At 42.6% G+C, this 14,800-nt stretch overlaps 1 protein-coding gene across 1 annotated transcript in view; it reads left to right on the plus strand.

The window, feature by feature from the left end:
• The first annotated feature begins 189 nt into the window (after positions 1-189).
• Positions 190-14,800, plus strand: part of SNAP23 (synaptosome associated protein 23) — a 39,163-nt gene continuing 24,552 nt past the window's right edge. The window contains exon 1 of the mRNA XM_006093075.3: positions 190-306. The gene's annotated coding sequence lies outside the window, so the exon portion shown is untranslated. The remainder of the gene's footprint in view (positions 307-14,800) is intronic.

Here is a 14,800-nt window from a genome sequence, read left to right on the forward strand (position 1 = left end):
CGCATGGTGCCTGGCACACGGTTCGCGCTCACTAAATGCTCGCTGCACGCACACGTCCCACCTGCCGGCGGCGCTCCAATCACCCGTTAACGGGCGAGTCCCGAGCTCTCCGCCTGCGTGGCAGGGACATTTAAACCCCCGGCGCGGGGATTGGCTCCCGCGGCAGGGGTGTGTCCGCGCCCGCGGCCGGGGAAAGTGCGCAGGCGTGCGACTCCGGCGCGCGCAGGCGCAAAAGGGCGCAGCCCGCCGTCGGGTCCGTGGTGTCCGAGCAGCCTCGGCCCGGAGAGGAGTGACCGGAACTGCTGGGTGAGTCTCCAGGAGTGGGGCTAGGGGAGTTGGCCGGAGTGACGATTGAGATAGCTCCAAGAAGAGAAAGTATGTCGTGACGATGGAAAAGTTGATGGGGTCGGGCTTTGGGGGAGGAGGGAGGGGGACGTCCGACCCGGCTGGGGCAAGTCGGGCCCGGAGTGGGGACGCGAGGCGCTGGGACCTGTCGGGGGGCTGGCGGAGGAAGGGTGGAGGGATGGTGGTTCCCTGGACCCTTCCTTGAACCAAGCGAAGGTGACCCCCACTGCTCGGCACCCATCCCCATCGTGCTGCTCCGGGACGGGTCAATAGCCTGTCCGGTGCCTACAGGGATCAGACAACTTGGACTCGTTGTTTGAAGAAGGTCTCTGGGGTTCACGGCGTTGGAGAGTCCACGCTCTCTAGGAAAGCCCATTCTTTCCGCGGCTTTACCGCAGAAGCGCGAAAAAAAAAAAAAGATCGATAAAACGAATTTTACAATTCGGGGCTGGAGTAGTCGGGGGGCCGGGGGAAATACTGGAAAGTGCTGTTTTCACCTCGTCATTTTTATGGTCATTAGTCACCACAGTGTTAGGAAAGGCCGGCGAGGGTAGAGGAAACCGAAAAACGTTGAGGTTGGGAAAAGAAGATGAGAAGGGAATATTATTTTGCCTTTTGCTACTTGTCATCTCCTTGTGGAGGGGGGAGGAGTGACTGGGAGAAGGGAGTTTGGAAACGAGCGGCTTCTGACAGTGTTCCCTCAAGCTTGTGAAAATAATGTAGCTTCTTAGTAGCAGATATTTCAAGAATGGAGAAGGATGCTTCATCTGTCCTGGTGCCCTGAAGACGGGTTTTCAGATCTCCCGGGAAAATACCGCAGATAACCCCGATAGAAGTGGTTCTCCCACATTCTTGCCCAGCCCAGATAACCGCATTTGAAATCCATGAGACATCATGAGCTAGAACACTTGGGAATCTAATCTTAAAATACCTCATATTAAAAATTTTTTAAAAATGAGTATTTCTGCCATCAGCAAAATTGATGCCTAGGCATTCATTCAGTGATCACTTGTCATTCATTCTTTTGGCAAGAGTTAGTGAGAAAGAACACATTTATGTAAATACTAGAGGTCCAGTGCATGAAATTCGTACACTGGAGGGGGGGTCCCCTCAGCCCGGCCTGCACCCTCTCACAGTCCAGGAGCCCTCAGGGGATGTCTGACTGCTGCTGTTGCGCTCCCCTGCGTGAACCCCAGTTTCTGGCGCACTGACCACCAGGGGCCAGCTCCTGAGCATCTGCCCCCTGGTGGTCAGTGTGTGTCATAGCGACCGGTCCTTCTGCTGTTTGGTCGATTTGCATATTAGCCTTTTATTGTATAGGATAGGATTAGCAAATATGAGGAGAAACACCTTTCCCCCCATTACCGTAAGTAAATAAAATGATCATATAAATTAACCTACAGTTTGAATATTTATCAGTGTTTCTAGGATGGTTTGTTTTGTTTTTAGTCAGGTGCTTGTCTTGTGAATATGCATTAGGAAACTGCTATCTTAGTTTCAAAATAGGAATAACTTATCGTGCCATTATTTTCTTAACAATAGTGCACTCTTTCCTGTAAACAGTAGAATTTCTGTATGCGTCTTAGTATTTGTTGATTTTACTCAAAATGAACTTAAGCATAGTAATAAGCTCGCTCAAGATCACATATTTTCTAATCTTTCAGAACACAAGAAGAAAGCAAACAAACAAAAAACAGGCCCTGTTCCTCATGGAACAGCTGTCAGTACCTCACTTATCATGAACTACATACCACCATCCTAAAATTTGCCTTTTAGAAGAATATCTGTTATTTTACTTCATATTTTTAATGGGCTTTTAAAAAAACATTACCCTTTTCCAAAGTGATAATCTATGAAATCATACGTTTGATGTATTTTATACCTTTTTCTGGTATACATTATAGTAAATATGTAAATACTAAATACTGTTGCTTATGTAATGGCTAAAAACATAGCTTGTTCTCAGTCTGTACTTTGGAAAATACTGCTTTGGGTCCTAATCTATTCAGTTTTTAAATAAAGTGAAAATTGCACTACCTAAACTGTAAGGCTTCAAAGTTCTGTGAGCCCTATGATGGCCTTCACTATTATGACACCGATATAGTAAATTATTTGGTTTCACCAGGTGAAAGTATATTAGAATAGCAAAAGGAAAAAAGGATAGTTACTCTGAGATTTTGTGAAATCAGTTGGCTGCCTTTTTTTTTTCTTTTTCTTTCTTCTGACTAAGATGCTTTCTTTTCCTCCTTTGGTTTCTATGTCTTAAACATTCTGGAAACCTATTTTTTAACTCTATTTGTATTCTGCATTATGTATATACTAGAGCCCTGGTGCACAAATTCATGCATGCGTGGGGTCCCTTGGTCTGGCCGGTGATCTGGGCCAATTGGGGGCTGTGTCGCCTAGTCCCCAATGGGGCCGAATGGGGGCTGTGTCGCCCAGTCCCCAGTGGGGCGGATCAGGGCTGGCTGGTTGGGGGGAGAGATGGTAGGAGGTTGGCCAGCTGCGGGAGGTTGGCTATGAGAGTGCACTGACCACCCAGCCGGCCAAGGGAAGGGACTGTGGGAGGTTGGCTGTGGGAGTGCACTGACCACCAGGGGGCAGCTCCAGTGTTGAGCATCTGCGCCCTGGTGGTCAGTGTGTCGTCATAGTGACCGGTCGACCAGTCGAGAGGTCATCCGGTCGTAATGGTCGCTTAGGCTTTTATATATATAGATAAGTAAGCATTTATAATATATGATGTTGCTTGCATCCAAGAGTGCTGAACTTTTTACTCCAGTGCCATATTTTGTTTTTGGGTCTGTAGATTGACAGAGTAGATGACAAGGACTGGTATTTTTGTTGTTGTGGAGAGTGGCTTGAAACAGATTGATCCACAGTGCCTCCAACAATTGGAGGAAGAGAATTGTGGAGCCGGGAAACAGCATGTACTGTGTAATATTGGAGGGAAAGGTGGTGTTCCACTCATTTAAATTCACTGATATTTTGGATTTGACTTTAATTTAGGTTGTGTTGCTACTAAAATATTTAAATCACTGATCACCATAGTTTTATGGAATTCCCTCATCTTGTTGATTTTGTGAGTTCTGTAACTTGGATTTAAAGTTTGTTTTAAATTTATTTTAGCAATGTTTTGACAATTGAGATTACCTTTATATGGACCCTTGATGCTTATAAAATAAAATCCAAACTTTTTGGTATAGAATACAAAGCCCTTCACAACCTGTCTCCTGCCTGCCTTTTAAAGCCACCCTGCCCTTGTATGTATGTTAAATTCTTGCAGGACTATTGATGCCTTACATTGTGGCACTTCTTTGATAGTCTCTAACCACAATTTCTTTCGAGTTGATCATGCTTGGTTTTCATTCTCAAATCATAATCATGATAGATGTTTAATAATTATTATGAAAAACTTGAATAGTTTTGAGTAATACATGACAGCCAAATGCATGAATTAGCTCAGTCCTTATAACAACATTTGATGTAAGCATTATATTCTCATTTAATGAGAAAACTGAATCACAGAGAAGTTAAGTAAGCAATAGTCAGGATTTGAAACCACTATGCCTCCAAATATTAGGCGCTTAATCACTACACTGTATTGCCTTTTGTTTAAATGAGAATGTCACTCCTTTAATCTACTGTGAGGGGGATATTCTTTTCCAGGGACCTGAATTCTTATACTTTCATCTGTGGCATCTGAATCCTGGTATCGGAATATTTGAGAACCTAACCAGAAAGCTTCTAGGCGAACTTGGAATCAGAGCCAAAATTTTAGATAGTTTGGGTGAATATTTCATTTTGGCAAGGTGAAGCCTTGCCAGTCATCCCCACCTCACACTTGGTATCTTCCTGGCAGATACCATATTTATGTTTGCCAGATTGTATTTTCCTTCCCTAGAAGATGAATGCTCTATTCATTCTCTCTCTCTCTCTCTCTCTCTCTCTCTCTCTCTCTCTCTCTTTTTCAAATGTTTTATTGATTTTAGAGAGAAAGGAAGGGAGAGGGGGAGAGTGAGAGAAACATTGATATGAGAGAGAAACACCAATTAGTTGCCTCTTGCACACGCTGGGCTAGGACAAATGCTGCATTCCTTGAGCCTCCTTATCTTTCTTATAGAGCATTCTTTTTCTGTTCTTACAGCCATTTTTTAGACAGGGTCGATATAATAAATTACTTGATTATAATCACATCTAGAGTAAAAGTGTGGAAGTTCCAAGGTTGAGCAGGATTTAAAAACTAGGTCTTGACATCAAGCGATTAAGTTATAATAGGTGTTTCTGTAAAACTGACGTGTAATTTTGGTCTTTTTGGTTCATGTTTGTTGGTGGTACTTTCTCACTCAGCAGTATACAATCATGTGTTTGAATCATGTGCTTCAGTGCTGTTTGAAACCAAGATATTTAATAGATATGATTAGTGGTGTGCTTACATGTACATTATTTTGGGGCCTGTACATACATAGAATAGTTAAAGCTGTTCCTGTAAAAGGAAGTTAAAAGGAAAGAGGAAGTAAAAAGGGGAAGCTAGCCTTAACATAAATAAGACTCTTATCTAATGCCTTCAGAAAGAATTAAATTTCTAACTTGAGCATGGATTCTTTTTGGCCTAACCCAGAGTATTTAGAATATTTTGGAATTCTCTGCAACTGTACTTTTTGAGTAATTGGGTGGACATTTTTTCTTTCTCCCCTCCTTCCTTCCTTTTTTTAAAAAAAATATTTTTATTGATTTCAGAGAGGAAGGGAGAGGAAGAGAGAGATAGAAACATCAATGATGATAGGGAATCATTCGTTGGCTGCCTCCTACACACCCCTTCCTGGGGATTGCGCCCACGACCCAGACATGTGCCCTTGACTGGAATCGAACCCAGGACCCGTTAGTCCCCAGGCCAATGATCTATCTACTGAGCAAAACCATCTAGGGCCCTTCTTCCTTCCTTTATGTGTAAACATTTTTTTTTTTAAATTTCACTCCAGTCTTTTTAAAAAAAATATATTTTTGTTGATTTCAGAGAGGAAGGGAGAGGGAGAGAGAGATAGAAACATCAGTGATGAGAGAGATCATTGATCAGCTGCCTCCTTCCTGCACGCCCCACACAGGGTATCAAGCCCGCAACCCAGGCATGTGCCCTTGAGTGGAATCGAACCTAGGACCAACCCTTCAGTCTGTAGACCGACGCTCTATTCACTGAGCCAAACTGGCTAGGGCTATGTATAAACATTTTTTTAAAAATATATTTTATTGATTTTTACAGAGAAGAAGGGAGAGGGATAGAGAATCAGAAACACCGCTGAGAGAGAAACACCGATCAGCTGCCTCCTGCACAACCCCCACTGGGGATGTGCCCGCAACCAAGGTACATGCCCTTGACTGGAATTGAACCCGGGACCCTTCAGTCTGCAGGCCGACGCTCTATCCGCTGAGCCAAACCGGTTAGGGCTGTATAAACATTTTTAATGTTTAATGGTAAAAGTGGAATCTAAGAGCAAAAATATATTCCTAAAAATAAACTAAATCATTTTACCCAGTAATGGCCCATATCTGAATTTCTACTTTGTTCTCCTTAATCCTTTCTCCCACTCCTTCCCTTTATTTTCCATTATTCATCTCTAGAGTCTTCAAGAAAGAGTGCTTAGGTGTATTGTGCATATACTTGTACTTCCTTAGGTGCCTAGAATGGCACCTAATAACTGACAGCATGAGATACCAAGTGTGAGGTAGGCATGATTGACAAGGCTTTCTCTGTCTGAAAGTATTTTGGCTCTGATTCTAAGTTTACCTAGAACTTTCTGGTTAGCTTCTCAAATATTTTGATACCAGGAGTCAGTTACTGCAGATAGAGAACATAACAAATAACATTAATATATAAAATCTCAGTTCATTAATAATTGTCATTGCTAGGCACTGTACTAAGCACTTTGTATACATTAACTAATTTTATTTCTGAAACAACCCAGGGAGGTAGAACTGTTAACAAATGAGGAAACTGATAGTTGAATAGGTTAAGTAAACTGCCTGGGTATCAAAGCTAAGATGAATTCACAGTCTATCAGAGTTTGTGTTATTAGCCACTACGTGATGCTCATTCAACACGATTTATTAAATTATCTCATCTTATCCAGAAGTAGCAAGCTTAGTCACAGGAGAATTAATAACTAAAATCATATTCAACCCAACTATCCCTTGACAGTAGTTCAGATGGTCGTAGCCTTAGGCTAAAAAGATTTTAGTCCAGTAGAGAGGCAGCATTTATGTTCATGAAACAACTAAGAAAACTGAAAAAAATGAAAAGGAAAACTATATATTTGGACACAGTGGAAAAGAGTGCTTTATTTTCTGTATCCTAACTACAATGTATCATAAAATACCTATTTTAAAAGAAACAAGGGTAGCCCTAACCGGTTTGGCTCAGTGGATGGAGCGTCGGCTTGCGGACTGAAGGGTCCCAGGTTCGATTCCAGTCAAGGGCATGTACCTTGGTTGCAGGCAAATCCCCAGTGGGGGGTGTGCAGGAGGCAGCTGATCGATGCTTCTCTCTCATCGATGTTTCTGACTCTCTATCCCTCTCCCTTCCTCTCTGTAAAAAATCAATACAAATGTTTAAAAAAAAAAAGAAAAGAAACAAGGGTAGTTTTTTTGACATCAAAATATGTTCCCTTACTGATAGCAGATGTGTGAAAGATACTTGGAATTAATTAAGAGGAATATATTTTAGGACTAGAGTTCCTTTCTGCCAAACCTACAAGACTGGGCAGGCTACTGACTCCTCATTGCTTTTCATCCATGAGAGCAGCGGTTCTCAACCTGTGAGTCGCGACCCCTTTGGAGGTCGAAGGACCCTTTCACCGGGATTGCCTAAGACCATCGGAAAACATATATAATTACATATTGTTTTGTGATTAATCACTATGCTTTAATTATGTTCAATTTGTAACAATGAAATTGGGGGTCACCACAACATGAGGAACTGTACTAAAGGGTCGCAGCATTAGGAAGGTTGAGAACCACTGCATTAGAATAAATGAGTTTCAACTCTTTTGGGGAGGTCACCATAGCTAGATTGTAGTTTTCACCACATTGTCTTCTGACAGCCCTTGTCTATAATTTCCCTCTTCAGTTTGGCTCTGGTATGACTTGCCTTCTTAAGACCACAGGCCCTTGCAAACAACTGCTTTCTCTTTCTCAGCTACTATCAAGTCTGTTCCAAGAAGGCCCTCAACCGCCATCCTTTCCCATGACCAGTAAGGATTGTGTATTATAGAAAGAGCCTAAGAGCCAGAAAAGTTGCATTTTTTTCTCTTAGCATAAAGAAGTTGGACTAGATGATTTCTGAAGTTTATTTCTCTTTAGAGATAATTCTCAGAGATGAGAATTAAACAGAAACATTGTTCTTAGATAATTGATTGGTTAATTAGGCAAAAATTTCTTAGGCTAGTATTTTCCCAATGATGCTTCATGGAAGCCTGTTTCCTTGGGATTAATAAAAATATTCTTGGAAGGAAGGATTTTATGGCCATCTACATTTTACTGGGATAGCCACAGGTTTCTTCACTGCTTCAGGATTTCTGATTTCCAACCAAGAATTTAATCATCCAGCCAGTCAGTGATGCCAGGAAAAATATAAAAATTAGGATGTTGGGAGGGAGGTATAAGAGCTAAATATATTCATTGTTGAAAGTCAGTGGATGATATTCAAAATTGAAAATATCAAGAAACAACACTAGCCCTAGCTGGTAGCTCAGTGGTGAGAGCATCAGCCCTCGGACTGAAGGATAGTAGGTTTGATTCAGGTCAAGGGCACAACCTTGGTTGCAGGGCTGTGACCCTGAAGGAGGCGACCAATCCTTGTCTCTCTCTATCTGTCTCTCCCCCTCCTTTCCACTCTCTCTCTAAAAAATAAAAAAACAAATCAATGGAAAAAATATCCTCCGGTAAGGATTAACAATAACAACAACAACACTATAAGCTCTGATCTATAAATGTGTGGTTAAATACTAGAAAAACCAGTACTATTGAAAATTTTGCCTCTGGGGTCCTGGGAGCAGGAATTGGTTTGGGACAGTTCTATTATAGAACTATTTGACTTCTCATTTCATTAAAATTAAATATGAAAAAATATAAAAATCTTCAAAAATAATTTTTACTGGCTGAACGTTCCATCATGTAGTTACAACATAAATTATTCAGTCAAATCCCCTATCATTGATTGTTTAGATCACTTCAATATTTTTAACATTATAAATAATACTGGGACTAATGTGTTTTTGTCTGTATCTATGATTTTCTTTTAGGTTGCTAAAAGTGGAAAAAGGCCAGAGTAAGAATATTGAAAAATGTCTTGTATATATTGCATTATCTTTAGGAAGTTTTGGTTTTTAAAAATCAACATTTTATTTTCATAAATAGTGGCCAAGAAAACTTTAATTTTATAGGTGTGAGACTTGAAATACCCACAAACATCCTGGATGCTAGAAAAATACTATTTATATAAATATTTCTTGTGTCATTTGGAGCTTGCAACATTTTTTATCTTTTAGAGTTTTTCACCTCTTTTCTTCTCCAGGAAGAAAAGTGGTAGTTGGCAAACAGAATAGAACAACCATGTTAAAAATATACCTGCCCTGGCAGCTCAGTTGGTTAGAGCGTTGTCCTGATACACCAAGGCTGCAGGTTTAATCCCCTGTCAGGGAACTTACAAGAATCAACCAACAAATGCATAAATAAGTGAAACAACAAGTTGATGTTTCTCTTTCTCTCTTTCTCTTTCTCTCTCTCTCTCTCTCTCTCTCTCTCTCTCTCAAATCAATCAATAAATAAAAGTTTTAAGAAGGAAATAAACCTAATACCTTTCTTCATTAAGATCCAAGTACAGTCTGTGTTTACAATAACTTCTTGGAATTCTGAAAACATACTTTTCTATCTTTTTTTTTCCTTTTCCTTTCCTTTTCCATCTTTTTAAAAGAGAAAAGAGTCCAAGTTTTCTTCCTTGTAAACAAGGGAATAATTGTTCTTTTTAACTGGCACTCCTGGCTATTTTCCATTATTAATCAAAGGTTTGTAGTTATTACATAACTTTTGCTGCTACTGAAGTCGTAGAGTATTCTGAAACCTGTCTAGAAAACCAGTGTATGTTTATAATTTTTCTAACGTTAAAGGTAATAAAGTTCTTTTTATAGAATATTTAGAAAATACATTATTGTATAAGGCAAGTAAAAATAACTTGTAAAATTTTTTTAAAATATATTTTTATTGATTTCAGAGAGGAAGGGAGAGAGGGAGAGATAGAAACATCAATGATGAGAGAGAATCATTGATTGGCTGCCTCTTGCACACCCCCTACTGGGGATCGAGCCGGCAGTCTGGGCATGTGCCCTTGGCTGGAATCGAACCTGAGACCCTTCAGTCCGCAGGCTCTATCCACTGAGCAAAACCAGCTAGGGCTGTAAAAATTTTTTAAAACACTTTTAGTCTATCTTATTTAAGTTGGAGTTCAAGTTTACATTTTGAGCCTTTAGTTTTTAAAGTATACATATTTTTATATGTAACATTAAGATTTATTGATAGAATATAATAGTGTATAACCTTGTATAATGACCATTTTAAATCTCTAAAAACAATTCAGTGTTTTCAAATATACTAACATGTACATAATGATTTTGATGTTGCCTTATTTAGATTTCACTTTCTCTTGCACCCAGTTATTAATTATAGCCAGGAGTGCCAGTCTAGATAAGTACCTATCAACTGGAAACTTGGTTTAATTAAACCTGTTTAATATCTGTCTTGACATGTGCAGACTTATGACTGGCATGAAAATAGTTTAGATGTATAGCCTAAACAGTGTCATCAACTTTAACGTTCAAATTTAGCCTTACAGATTGAAGTTAATGTTAAGTATCTATTATTTTCAGTGGCATTTAGATAGATGTCATTCATATTTAACATCGTTGCTTTACTTTCAGAGAAAGAAAACGATAATAGTTGCTACTATTTCTATCTGCTTCCCTAATAATATTAAAAGAATGGCTAACACTTGATTACCAGCCATGCCTCAGCAACTGTGTTAAGCACTTTGTATGGATCATCTTTTTAAATGTTTACTTTAAAAGCCCATGAAATTGATTATCCCCATTTTACAAATGCAAAAATCAGGTCTTAGTGGAGTTAGGTAACTGTCCAAGGTTATTCAGCAAATACATTGTGGGGCCAGAATTTGAATGCTAGAGCTCCCATTACTCACCACTATCCTATCCTGCTTTGAACAGAAGTTGCACTTGTTTCCACAGAAGGTTACCATGAAAGTCTAATCAAAATATGCCAAAGAGAATTGCAAATTTTAGCAAACTGTTAAGAGTACAGTAATAAACTATATGAGTATAACACATGGAGCAACTTACATTGTGATTAATTTTTCTTTTAAGATAAGAAGGAATAAGGCAAGAAACTACCTTGGTAGGATATTTTAATGCAAAATCCTTGCTTTTCAGTATAAAATGGATTATTTTATAAAATCATTCTTATATTGGTCTTGGGAGGACAGAACACTGTGGGATTGATAGTGATTTAAAGTGTTTTCTCCATTATTTCCTGTGTCTCTGTCCATTTTTATCAATGAAGACATATGGATCTCCTGTTGATTAAATTCTAAGCCCTTTTTTTTCTTTGTATTCCTTCTTCCCAGGTCTAAGTTATTATAAAACAGCTGAAAACCTTGGTTACCCTGGACTTTCTAGTTCTTCCATTTAACTGTCTTTGAATCTGTGGAAGAAATCAGATTTCATAGTTTTATTTTATTTTTTATTGAATTTATTGGGGTGACATTAGTTAATAAGATTATATAGGTTTCAGGTGTACATTTCTATAATATGTCATCTGTATACTTAGTGTGTTATCTGTTCACCACCCCAAGTCAAGTCTTCCATCAGGAAGGATGCCTAGCCTATTTTCTGATATCCAGCACTTCTTATATCATCTTATATTTGTTAAGGGTAGGTGCATCAAACAGTAAGACTTTTTACCAGACCATGAACTATCCTTGGTTTCAGAGTAGATGCAAGTTTGAATATTAAGTCTGTGCTTTACTGACTTGGTCACCCTGGGCAAATTACTTATTTAAACTGAGCCCTAGTTTCCCCGTCTATAAAGTGGCATAACAGAGATGATGATATACTATATAAATACTTAGTAGAGTATGTAACATATAGTAGGTACTCAATGAACATTTCTTCCTCCTCACTCCCCTCAAGGTTTATAATAGAAAAGAAATTAAGGATAAATTAAAAGTCTTATAGTAAGTCCAAATAGATCATAGTAAAGGAGATAAGATGTAAAAACTTGCCCTAACTGGTTTGGTTCAGTGGATAGAGCATCAGCCTGCGGACTGAAGGGTCCCAGGTTCGATTCTGGTCAAGGGCATGTACCTTGGTTGCAGGCACATCCCCAGTTGGGGGTGTGCAGGAGGCAGCTGATCGATGTTTCTCTCTCATTGATGTTTCTAACTCTCTATCCCTCTCCCTTCCTCTCTGTAAAAAAAAATAAATAAATAAATCAATAAAATATATTTTAGAAAAAAATATGTAAAAACTCTGAAAAAATTTATTTTTCTCTCAAAGGCACGTGGTTAGCATAGTGTGTTACATTCCTCAAGCATTGGGAAAATAACAGATATTTAATCTATTAGTTTATATCTAAGGGGAAAAAAGTGAGTTTAATGGGATCTTTGTGTCAGGTGATATTTCATTTCCCCTCCCACTCCCTCCTCTAATTCTCTTTACTTCAGCATTCTGGATAGCCCTTTCCTCCATGAGGAAAACTACTGGAGATAATAATAAATATGAGTAAAGCTATATAGCTAATTCTGGGTTGTAACCTCCCCGACACTTCTGAGGAGTTTGGTAAAGACTAATAAGAGCCTGTGGAGTATTCTTTGTTTCCTTTTGTCCTTCCCCTTACAATTCTGCTTTATCTCTTACTCCCATCTACACTAATAAAAGAGAAACATGGTAATTAGCGTACGACCACTACCCTTCCCATTGGCTAATCAGCATATCCTTATGCAAATTAACTGTCAGCCAAGATGGCGGCCGGCAGCCAGGCAGCTGGAAGCGAACATGAGGCTTGCTTGCTTCAGTGAAGGAGGACTCCAACGTTCCCTGCCTGCCTTGCCGGCCTCTGAGCTGGCAGTTTGAAACATTCTAACAAATATAGAAGCTAAACAAAACCCCAGAAACCAGCTTTCAGCCGGCCGGGATCTCAGAGCTGGAGTTATACATTGTTTCGATTATAGAACCCAAACAAACCAGATACCTGCTTTCAGCAGCGGAAGCCTCAGAGCTAGAGCCAGAGCTAAAGCTGGCTCAGAATGAAAAAAGAAAAAAAGGAGCAGTTGGGAGCTTCAGTCAACAACCGCCAGCCTGAAAGCAGCCCTCAGCCCCTCACCCAGACTGGCCAGGCACCCCAGTGGGGACCCCCACCCTGAAGGGTGTGTGACCAGCTGCAAACAGCCATCATCCCCTCATCCAGGCTGGCCAGGCACCCCAGTGGGGACCCCCACCCTGATCCGGGACACCCTTCAGGGCAAACCAGCCGGCCCCCAGGCCTCTATCCTATATAGTAAAAGGGTAATATGCCTCCCAGCACCAGGATCAGCGGAGCCGAGAGGCCTCCTGGCACCGGATCAGCGTGACAGGGGGCAGCGCCCAAACCCCCTGATCGCCCTGCGGCTCTGTGTGTGACAGGGTGCGGCGTCCCAACCCCCTGATCGGCCCTGCTCTGTGTGTGACAGGGTGCGGCGCCCCAAACCCCCCCCCCCACACACACACACACAGGCCCTGCTCTGTGTGTGACAGGGTAGAGCCATAACCTCCCCATCGGCCCTGCCCGGAGTGTGACAGTGGCGGCGCCCCAACCCCCTGATCGGCCCTGCTCTGTGGGTGATAGAGGGTGGCGCCCCAACCCCCTGATCCGCCCTGCTCTGTGCGTGACAGGCGGGAGCTCCTCAACCCCCTGATGGGCCCTGCTCTGTGCATGACAGGGGGGAGCTCCCCAACCCCCTGATGGGCCCTGCTCTGTGCATGACAGGGGGCAGCGCCCCAACCCCCTGATTGGCCCTGCTCTGTGCGTGACAGGGGGTGGCGCTGCAACCTCCCCATTGACCCTGCCTTGAGTGTGACAGGGGGCGGTGCCCCAACCCCCCAATCGGCCCCACCCTGAGCGTGACTGAGGGTGGCATCGCAACCTCCCAATCTGCCCTGCTCTGTGCATGACAAGGGGCGGCGCCCCAACTCCCCAATCAGCCCGGCTCTGAGCCCAACCAGGGGCTGCACCTAGGGATTGGGCCTGCCCTCTGCCACCCAGGAGCAGGCCTAAGCCAGCAGGTCGTTATCTCCTGAGGGGTCCCAGACTGCGAGAGGGCACAGGCCAGGCTGAGGGACCCCCCAAGTGCACAAATTTTTGTGCACCGGGCCTCTAGTTTATAATAATAAAAGCATAATATGCTAATTAGACCAGATAGCCCAACGACCTTCCAGATGACCTTCCAGAGGAAGCCAGGGCTGCGAAGGCCAAGCCCCTTGCACGGATTTCGTGCATCCGGCCTCTAGTTTACTACAATCATGAGTGCAACATCCTCAAGAATCCAAAGTAAAAAAGTCTTAGGAAGCCTGAGTCCTAATGTCAGCCTGCCAGACATGTGAGAACTTTACAGTCTATGTTTCTTGTCTTGTGTGTCATCTGCTCAGGGAAGGAAAAAAGTACTAGGAAGCACATTTGAGTTCACTGAAAGGGTGTGTTCTTCCAGATATCCCTGTTGCCATGCCAGTAGTGACTGTTCACATCCACCTCTCAGCTACATATGCTTATATTTATACTAGAGGCCCGGTGCATGAAATTCCTGCACGGGGGGAGGGGGTCCCCTCAGCTCAGCCTGCACCCTCTCCAATCCAGGACTCCTCAGGGGATGTCTGACTGCTGCTTTAGGCCCGATTGGGCCTAAACTGGCAGTCGGACATCCCTCTCACAATCCGGGACCACTAGCTCCTAACTGCTCACCTGCCTGCCAGCTTGATCACCCCTAACCGCCTCTGCCTGCCAGCCTGGTCGCCCCCAACCACCCCCCGCCAACCTGGTCACCCCCAACTGCCCCCCCACCCCGCCAGCCTGGTCACTCCTAACTTGCCCCCCCCCGCCAGCCTGGTCGCCCCTTATTGCCGCCTCTGCTGGTCTGGTCGCCCCCAACTGCCCACCTGTCAGCCTGGTCGCTCCTCACTGCCCCCCTATACTGGGCAGGTCGCCCCTCACAGAACCCCGTATCCTGCGTAGTTGGCCACTGAAGGCCGCCCCTATCCAGCCTTGGTCGCAGCGAAATGACACATCTGCTAGTAATGTAGCACCGTAATTGAGTACCTCTGCTGACAGGGCGCCTGCACTCTGCCCGCGAAGGGGCCCAGATGAC

The sequence above is a fragment of the Myotis lucifugus genome, unplaced genomic scaffold (assembly GCF_000147115.1).
Source record: "Myotis lucifugus unplaced genomic scaffold, Myoluc2.0 scaffold_109, whole genome shotgun sequence".
Lineage (NCBI taxonomy): Eukaryota > Metazoa > Chordata > Mammalia > Chiroptera > Vespertilionidae > Myotis > Myotis lucifugus.